Source organism: Echinops telfairi, unplaced genomic scaffold (genome assembly GCF_000313985.2).
Source record: "Echinops telfairi isolate 266 unplaced genomic scaffold, ASM31398v2 ScPeMD7_3;HRSCAF=10, whole genome shotgun sequence".
NCBI classification, from domain to species: domain Eukaryota; kingdom Metazoa; phylum Chordata; class Mammalia; order Afrosoricida; family Tenrecidae; genus Echinops; species Echinops telfairi.
The window spans coordinates 77477-86230 of record NW_022103899.1 but is presented as its reverse complement, the minus strand read 5'-3'; the positions used below and the strand labels follow the sequence as shown (position 1 = coordinate 86230).

At 45.9% G+C, this 8754-nt stretch overlaps 1 non-coding gene across 1 annotated transcript; it reads left to right on the top strand.

The window, feature by feature from the left end:
- Nucleotides 1–8346: 8346 nt before the first annotated feature.
- On the top strand, nucleotides 8347–8509 carry LOC115872101. Its single transcript, XR_004047648.1, has one exon. It is a non-coding gene; the product is annotated as a U1 spliceosomal RNA (small nuclear RNA).
- The last annotated feature ends 245 nt before the right edge of the window (nucleotides 8510–8754 follow it).

The following is an 8754-nucleotide window of genomic DNA, read 5'->3' as shown; positions in this document are numbered from 1 at the left end:
AAAAAAAAAAGAAAAAGAAAAGATACAACTCTGGCACACACCTTTCCTACCTTAAAAGAAAAAAAAAAAAAAAGGACTACCTATTTGGAACCACAAAGAGAGTAGGACAAAAGTCTTTGTGACACCACCACCCCCGTTTCCCCCCTCCCTGGCAAAGCCCATGACTTACTCCTGTGTTCAGCTTCCCTGCCCACTCCCGTCCTTCACCCCTAGATGCACTCATTCCTCCTAACGCAGATAGTCGCACTTCAGCAAAAGCAGGGGATTCTGGCTGCAGAAAGCCAAAGACAAGACCAGACACTTACTAGGACCCTACCTGTCAAACTCAACACATAGCTCGTCATTTCAAGTACGATTCCCAGCACCTCTGTGAGACCATCCTCCCTGTTTCGTAGTTGAAGAAGACGGGTGAGGGGGCCGGAGCTGTGATTGTGCCCAGCTGACACCATGGTGCTTCACCCACAGAGGACCTGGGACCCAGTGCTGACACAGGAATTTGTAGCTGGCTCTTGTTTTTGTTGGACATGAATTAGATAAAAGAAAAGGGTGAGTCTCCCCTTCTTCCTTCCTCAAGAACAAAACCAGCCCCACCCCCTCTTTTGTTCTGAGGCTTTGGACTCTCTGGGGCTCCAATTTAAGAGCTTTGTGAACTTTGTGTTTCAACAACTATCCTGAAAAAAGTCTCCACTGGACCCTCCTGAGAGCTCTCAGCCCTTCGAGCAAGAAGCTGGAATTGCCCTAAAGTGGGAGGCGATAGAAGCCAACGATCCCCAAGGCAGGCAGGCAGATGTGGGCCTACCCTGGGTGGACAGGTTCCCCACAGACTAGAGGGAGGCGTGCAGGGAGGTGGACCCCACTGTGTGAAGCAATTCGGAGTTTTTCGCTCCACCACAGCTGCCAAGGGGTGAGGAACGCCGAGACACCCCCCAGCACAACTGCGTTACTGGACACAACCTCAACTCTGACTCACGGGGCCCCTCGGCAGAGAAAAGGAACTCACCTGCCCTGCACACCTTTAATCTTCCAAGAACGCTTATCTGTGGGGCCCCAGGAGTCTCAAGAGCCTTTGCAGGGTGTCAGAGCAGGTGGTTGTCCTGCCCTTAGGGTTTTTCCACCTCTTTCTAATCCCTCCTGAGACTTACTTCTGAGCTTCCTATCTCAGTGGCGGTGGCATTCCCAACCCTTCCCTGAGCACAGTCCTCACCTTGGCCTGTTCTCGGCACCTCGGGCCATCACTGACTTGACCTAGCTGCTTTTGGTCCCAACCTCTTCTCAAAACCCCAGAGAGCACAGCAGGGGCAATGGCTGGGAATTCGATACACGTCTCCTTCATGGAAGACGATGGTACTGCCCCCAAATTCCATGTTTGTTCTGAGATGCCTTCGAGTAGGTTCCAACACATACCAACCCATCTTCAACATCATGAAACACCGCTGGCCCTGCCTGCGCCACCTGCACCATCCTTGCTGTGTGGGAGCCCCTTGTTGTAGCCACTGTGTCCGTCCACCTCATTAAGGACCTTCCTCTTCTTCAACGACCCTCTGGCATCACCCCTCATGATGTCCTTTTCCAGAGACTGGTTCCTCTGGATGACATGTTCAAAGTCTCGCCCTCCTCACTACTAAGTAGCATGCAGGCTGTAGTTCTTCCAAGACAGACCGGTCCGTTTTCACCATAGAACACAGACCAGCAAAGCTCAATTTCAGGTCTACTCTAGATAAGATTTGACTTGATAGTAGCAGAATAATTAATCTTGCACACTACAAAGGACCAAGTATCACACGGTCATCAGACATCTCAGCAACACAAGGTACCAAAAGACAATGAGGAAGAGCTACCACATTGTGTGTGTTTGTGTGTGTGCATGCACACATGCACGTGCGCTTGCTATACACTAGAACAGACATGTGACATAGAACAGCAGACAAACACAGTTACGTGCGCAATAGAACAGATATTTCATGCAAAGCCTGGGAACCCTTACCTCCCGAGCACCCGTTTGGGGGAAGTTGCTTGAAAACCAACTGCAGCAAAACCCAGGAGAAAACTACGAAAGGGGAAGCCCAGGGATCCAGGCAACGATGAAACTAGCTCAAAAACCAAAAAAAAACAAAAAAAGAAAACTCTCAGGATGACTCACTAGGTCAAGAAAGCAAGTGCAATGAGCAGAGGCTGGCGAGAAATGCCCTCCCGGAGGGAGGTCCTGCGGGGGCGGGCGAGTGGGGTTGTAAGCAGAGGAGGGGGCTGGTAGGCAATGCTAGAATAACTAACATCATGCAACATCTGGGGAAAGTTGAAAATATTATAAAGGCAAGTGGCGCAAGGTACATAACCCACACCACTCAATGTACAAATAGGAATGAAATGTGTCCTTTGGTTCTAAAGTTAAGAGACACTCCCGCCCCCCGAGTCCCCCACCAACCCAAAGGTAAAATTTAACATTAGAGTAAGCTGCCCCCTACATCAGAAAATACAAGCTAAGAGTAGATTACGGAAGACCACTCAAAACCAGCCTCAGAGATTTGCAGTCTTGGGCTGATCAGCCAGAGAGACAAAAGTGGCTCTTGCGGAAGAGAATGAAAGGTGAAAGGCCGCCTTTTGGTCACGTTAACTTGGCCGTAGGAGAAGCAGGAAGCTGAGGGCTAAGTCTGTTGCAATTCTCCAGGCGTGCGGCAGAGGAATAAATGCGCGACTGGGAAGGAGAAGGGCAACCCAGCAGGAAGGTCTTCCCCCAGGAAGGATCCAGCAAGACTCAGGTACCAGGATTGGAGAAAGGGGTGTGGAGACACGGGGTCAGAGGGCTCTGAGGTTTTTCTGGCCTGGGACTTGCGGAAGAATGGCGATGGCTCTTATCTAGTATGTCTTTGGTGATTGCATGTGCACTTCTTCATCTCTCCCTCCTCTTCCTTCTCCTCAGTTGAGCTGCAGTTTCTTGATGGCAGAGATTAAAGTCTGTGCTGCTTTGTTGACTTGACACCAGCTCTGGAACCTGCAATAAAGAGGAATTCAATTAGTGCTTGCAGTTGTGGTTTGTGATGATGAACTTGACGTTGCTTCCATGTCTCAGAGATGGGGAAGTGGAGAAGAGTGATTTGGGACCTAAAAGAATGGTGAAAGCACAACATAGGGGAATATGAACTGGAACATTATGAGGCTGGCAGATGCCAGGGGAGGTTGGAAGAAAGCTGTGTTTGAAAGTATTGCTGTCACTTCTGTGATGAAACGTTGTTTTATTTTTTCTTTAGTACCTTTACTTAGTTCCATCTATACCTTTATAGATCTGAAACCAAGCAGTACTGGGAGATTTGACTGTAGCAAAGCAAGCTTACTTCCAAAGTCTTTCATAACCTTTTGTGTATGTGTGCTTTATTGCTCACTTTTAAAGAGATCGATTGTGAACTGAGTGGAAGCTTACAGAGCAGATGATGAGTGTGAGACTCGACAATTCATACACATTTCGTTTCAACTCACCCACTGCAGTCCCCTCATTGCACCATCACCTAGCCCTCCTCCTCCCTCCCTGAGTTTCCCCTTTCCAGCCCCCCTCCCCCCTCTTTCCTAGCCCTCTGAACTCCGTCCTTGGGTCAATGCTCTAAGGTGACACACGGTTGTCATTGTTCTCCTCTGAAGCCTGCCTATTGTTTAACTGAAAACTGAGCCACGGGACTGAGTTCAGTGACAGAACTTTCCGAACCTTTGTGACTGAAAACAAGACTCCCGTTTAAGAAGCAGAGCTTTGGAAACACACTGCTGCCCTAGGAATTTGGGGATTTCATGTGTTGTTTTGTTCTTCTTTCTCGAGGGTGAAGAAATGCTATTCTCAAAGAGCACACTAGGTGGCACTTGTGATGTGTTCAATCGTTGCCTGGGATCTTTGGGGGAAATGGTTTGGTAGGAAGAAATTCAATAAATATTAAAATGGTAAAATCTTCATTATAATAATGAAGATAAATATCCTATGATTATGTTTACCAGGTTACTATGTATGAGCAATCTCTTTATGCAGTGTTTGCATTTAAAATCCAGGCTTCACTTTTTTTCTAAGAACTACAATAGAGAACCAACATTTATATAATAAGTGAAAATCCGACATCACTAAAATAAGAAAGTAACATTTGATTGGCAAAAAGGATGCACTCTGAGTGCTCTTTTAAATACTCAGTTCATTTTAAGTGTTCTGATGTGCTTTAAAAAAAAAGGAAGTATTATCAAATAAAATGTCCAGGGTCTGCCTGTTGTGTAGTGAGCCCTGCTGGTATAGTGGTTATGAGTTGGGCTATTAGCCACAAGGTCAACAGTTCAAAACCACCAGTAGATCAGAGAGAGAATTGTGTGACTCTCTACTTCTATTAAGATATACAGCCTTGCAAACCCACAGGGGCAGTTTTATTCTGTTCTACTCTGTTACAAATTGGAATTGACTGGATTGTAGTGAACTTGATCTATTGTGCAGGGGCACATGACAGCTCCCCAAAAGGTTGAAGATTCACACCCACCAGGCACTCCATGGGAGAAAATGGGGCAGTCTGCTTCCATAATGAGCCCAGCCTGGGAAACTCTATGGGATAATTCTGTTCTATCCGATGTGGTCTCCATGAGTTAGAATTGATGGGTGGCAGGGGTGTGTATTATGAGATGCAAAATGGATGATAACAATTTAAAACAATTTACAATTGGCTAGAGTTTTTTAATAAAAGGAACAATGCACAAAAATGCAGGCAGGAGGCTGAAGACTAGCCATCTTTAACGTGATAGCAGAAAGACGTCCAGTCGATATATTATCTTCTCTGTTCTTCCGAGTTCTCCTTTGACAAGTCCCTTCACGCTGCAGCTCGCCGCCCACTTCCAACGTACGGCGAGTAAGCTTCGAACGGAAGTGCAGGTTGAGATAGACACTGCAGGAAATACTTACAGTATTTGTTACCAAATGCCATGGCAACAAATGTAGCCCCTAGACGTCTCCCTGATTGCATCTTCTCCCTCCCATTGTCACATCTTTTGCCTCATGGTTGTACCATCTTTTGCGTACCTATTGTCTAGACTAGTGGTTCTCGCCTTCCTATTATCTAGACCAGTGGTTCTCAGCCTTCCGGTTCTCAGCCGCGACCTTTTAACACAGTTCCTCCTGTTGTGGTGACCCCCAACCATAAAATGATTTTCGTTGCTACTCCATAACTGTTATTTTTCTACTGTTAGGAATCTGTGTGTGTGTGTGTGTGTGTGTGTGGTGAACTTGATTGTCACAAGGCTCCAAGTCCAGTTCAGTGCCACTCTCCTCCTGTTGTCTTTAAGCCGCTCAGACCACGGTTTAGCTTTGAGGGCAAAGGAATCTGGAGGGAGCGACTGTTACGAATCTTAAAGTAAATATTAGCTATGCAGGATATACTTTCATTGTTACAAAGTGAGCATAGTTAAACATTTAAAGCATAGTGATTAATCACAAAACAATACCTAATTATATATTGTGAAATATTTATGTGTTTTCCTATGGTCTTAATCGACCCCTGTAAGGGTCGTTTGACCCCCAAAGGGGTTGTGACCCACAGGTTGAGAACCGCTGGTCTAGACCACCGCAGAAACCATTCTGCGGTTTTGTGGGCTAGGTACCCTAGTGGCTCTTTTTCACTTTCTACCCTTATTCATTCTCCCTTTGTCTCAATTTCCTTTCTGACCTCTGCTTTATTTTTTAATTTTTACCCTTGCTGTAACTTGGTGGAATAATTTAACAAAATGAAGTCCTTTGGGAATAAGGCAGGGCTACAAATAAATTAATAATGATGCTAGTAGGCTGTCTTTTCATTGCTCTAATTTGTAGGTTTGGGGTGGCACTGACATTTTGAAGGCAGAGTCTCATGTCAGAACTCAGAGCTAAATATGCAAAACAGTGCCAGAGCTGAGAGAGAGGGAAGAAAATTCCTGGGTCCCAGTCTGACCCTTGAGTTTCTTTGGTTTCAAAGAATGGGAATGAATTCAGGCTACCTTGAGCACCAAGGGACTTTGAGAGGGCCTGCCAAGCACCCAGTGGGAGGATGGAAAACAGGAGACCCAGGACACAAACAGCCGGCTCCTGGTGCAGGCAGCAAGAGCCAGGGAAAGCTCTTGTCTGGGTGCGCCTGCTCCCATGTCCACATGCTACCCTTTCCTTCCCGGATGACTACTCAACATGAGCAGGTTCAAAAGTCCAGGCTGACTCAAGATGTTCTGTACCTCCACAGATTCTTGGTGCTAAGACTATGGGAAATTCAATAAAAAGCTATGTCTTGAAAGGTTGCCAAAACATAGAGTCATGTACATTTAAAAATAGAAAGTGTCCCTGGAGTTCGGTTCGCTTTCTTTGGCTCACATGTGACTCCTTGACTGCAGTGGGATGTGGGGTGTATGTCTATTGGCAGTATGTTGTCCCTGTTGTGCATAGGCACAGCAAAACCCCTACCAACTCAACCCTTTCCACATGGCCGATTCAGGGACACTGACTACATTCTCGGAGTTGTGCGATCATTCTTACCTTCCTGTTCCAAGTGGTCCCGGGTCCTCTCATCAGTTAACATGAACACACAGCCCCCGAAAGTTACTACCAACTCCTTCGACCTCCTGTTGGCAAGGTCATCCTTGGTTCTTAAAACTCTATAACACTCAAGGCAAGTTTTTATACCAATTAAGCTAAGCTGTTGTTTGGTTTTAAGAAGACTTTAGGACATACTTTTGGTTTAAGTTTTAAAGATTATCTCAGAGTAATAGTTTCAAGGGTTGGTCCAGTCCCTTTGGTTCCAGAAAGCCTGTCAAAACACTGACTGCCATTGAGTCAAACCCAACTCATAGTGACCCTACAGGGCAGGGTAGAGCTGCCCCCCTGGGTTTCTGAGACTGCAACTCTACAGGAGTGGAGACCTCGTCTTTTTCCCTCAGAGCATAGTTTGGAAGAACTGACCTTGTAGTTAGCAGCCCAACAAATAACCTCTTCGCCACTAGGCCTCCTCAGAAATTCTGTAGTCTGTGAGAATTTTAAATTCTGTCCCATATTTCCCCCTTGTGATCAGGTGTCTGCTCTGGAATCTTTATTCCAAATGTTCAGTAATGGTAGCCACACATGATCCAATTCTTTGGGTCTCATGGCAAAGGAGGCAGTTGTTCATGGAGACAAATAGCCACTCATGCTATCTCCTCCTCCCACACCTGACTCTCCTTCCTCTGTCACTCCCGGTGAATAGAAACCAATTGTCCTGCCTTGCATGGCAGCTTGCCAGCTTTCAAGCACCTCCTCCACTTTGCATCCCACTCCCGGCCCCCCTACCCCCACCCCAGCCATCATGCAATGAACTAATGAACTAGGAGGTAGAACAGAACACTCAACATGTTGTTAGGTCAATTAACTAGGTTGTCCTAGGAAACAAAATCTTCAAGCCAAACAATCACAGTCCATGAGGCTTGGGTTGTGAAAAAGTAGCCTCAGCTGCTACTCTCTTTTTGTTGTTGTTGTTGTTGTTATTGTCCTACAAAACCATTTATGCCAATTCAACATATTATCAGTCAGCAATTTATTGACAATATTTACAATAATTAACTGTGCAACTCTACCCTTAGTTAATGTGACTTTTCCATCACTATTAACCCCCCACTTCTACCTCCTTTCCTTCCCTTATAGTCATTAATAAACTTTGGTCACTATACATTGGGCTTTTCTTTTTAAATAAGTGAAGTCATTCAGCCTTTGTCCTCTTGCGACTGGTTTATTTCACTCAGCCTAATGTCTGAGATATGATATGTTGATCTGTATCCCCACCAAGATGCTCACAAATAGGGAGGGGCCACTCCCTGAGAGGACGCTGGGTTGTTACAGGGGAAAAGGGAATAGGTGTAGACCGTCCATAAAACAAGATGCACACCACACAAGAGTAAAATGTAAATCTGTGTGTTCGCAACCCCTGCAGTAGGTTGACTAGTACCCCACCCCTGAAAGCATGTCAACCCAGAACCCCAGAATTTGACTCTATGTGGAACTAAGGTCTTTGTGGGGGCAATTAGTTAAAGACAGAGATGAGGTCATCCTAGTTTGGGGGGTGGGTATTCTAAATCCAATAAGAGGGTCTTTGCTAGAGACTGCTTAAAACACACTGCGAAGGTGGTGCGAAGATGCAGGCAGAGATTGGAATGTCTGTCTATAAACCCAGGGACACTGAGGATTGCGGGCAGCTGCTAGACATTAGGGAGAAACCCCCTCGAAGCCTCTAGAACAGTGGTTCTCAACCTTCTTAATGCCGAGACCCTTCAATACAGTTCCTCATGTGATGGTGAATGCCCCCCCCCAACCATAAAATTATTTTTGTTGCAAAAAATAATTTATTTTCAATACTTAGCTGGCAGGAGAGATACCATGATCACGAAGGTGGTTTTCCCAGGGCGAGGCTTATCCATTGCACTCCGGATGTGCTGACCCCTGCGATTCCCCAAATGTGGGAAACTCGACTGCATAATCTGTGGTAGTGGGGGGCTGCGTTCACGCTCTCCCCTATTAAAAAATAAATAAAATAAAATAATTTATTTTCGTTGCTGCGTCATAACTGTAATTTTGCTATTGTTATGAATTGGGCGACCCCTGTGAAAGGGTAGTTGGACCCCCAAAGGGAGGCGCTTGACCCACACGTTGAGAACCGCTGCTTTGGAAGAATGCAACACTGGTTTGGGCTTCCTAAACCGTGAGAGAATACATTTGTGCTGCTTAAAGCCACACAACATTGTGGTAAGTTGGGATAGCAG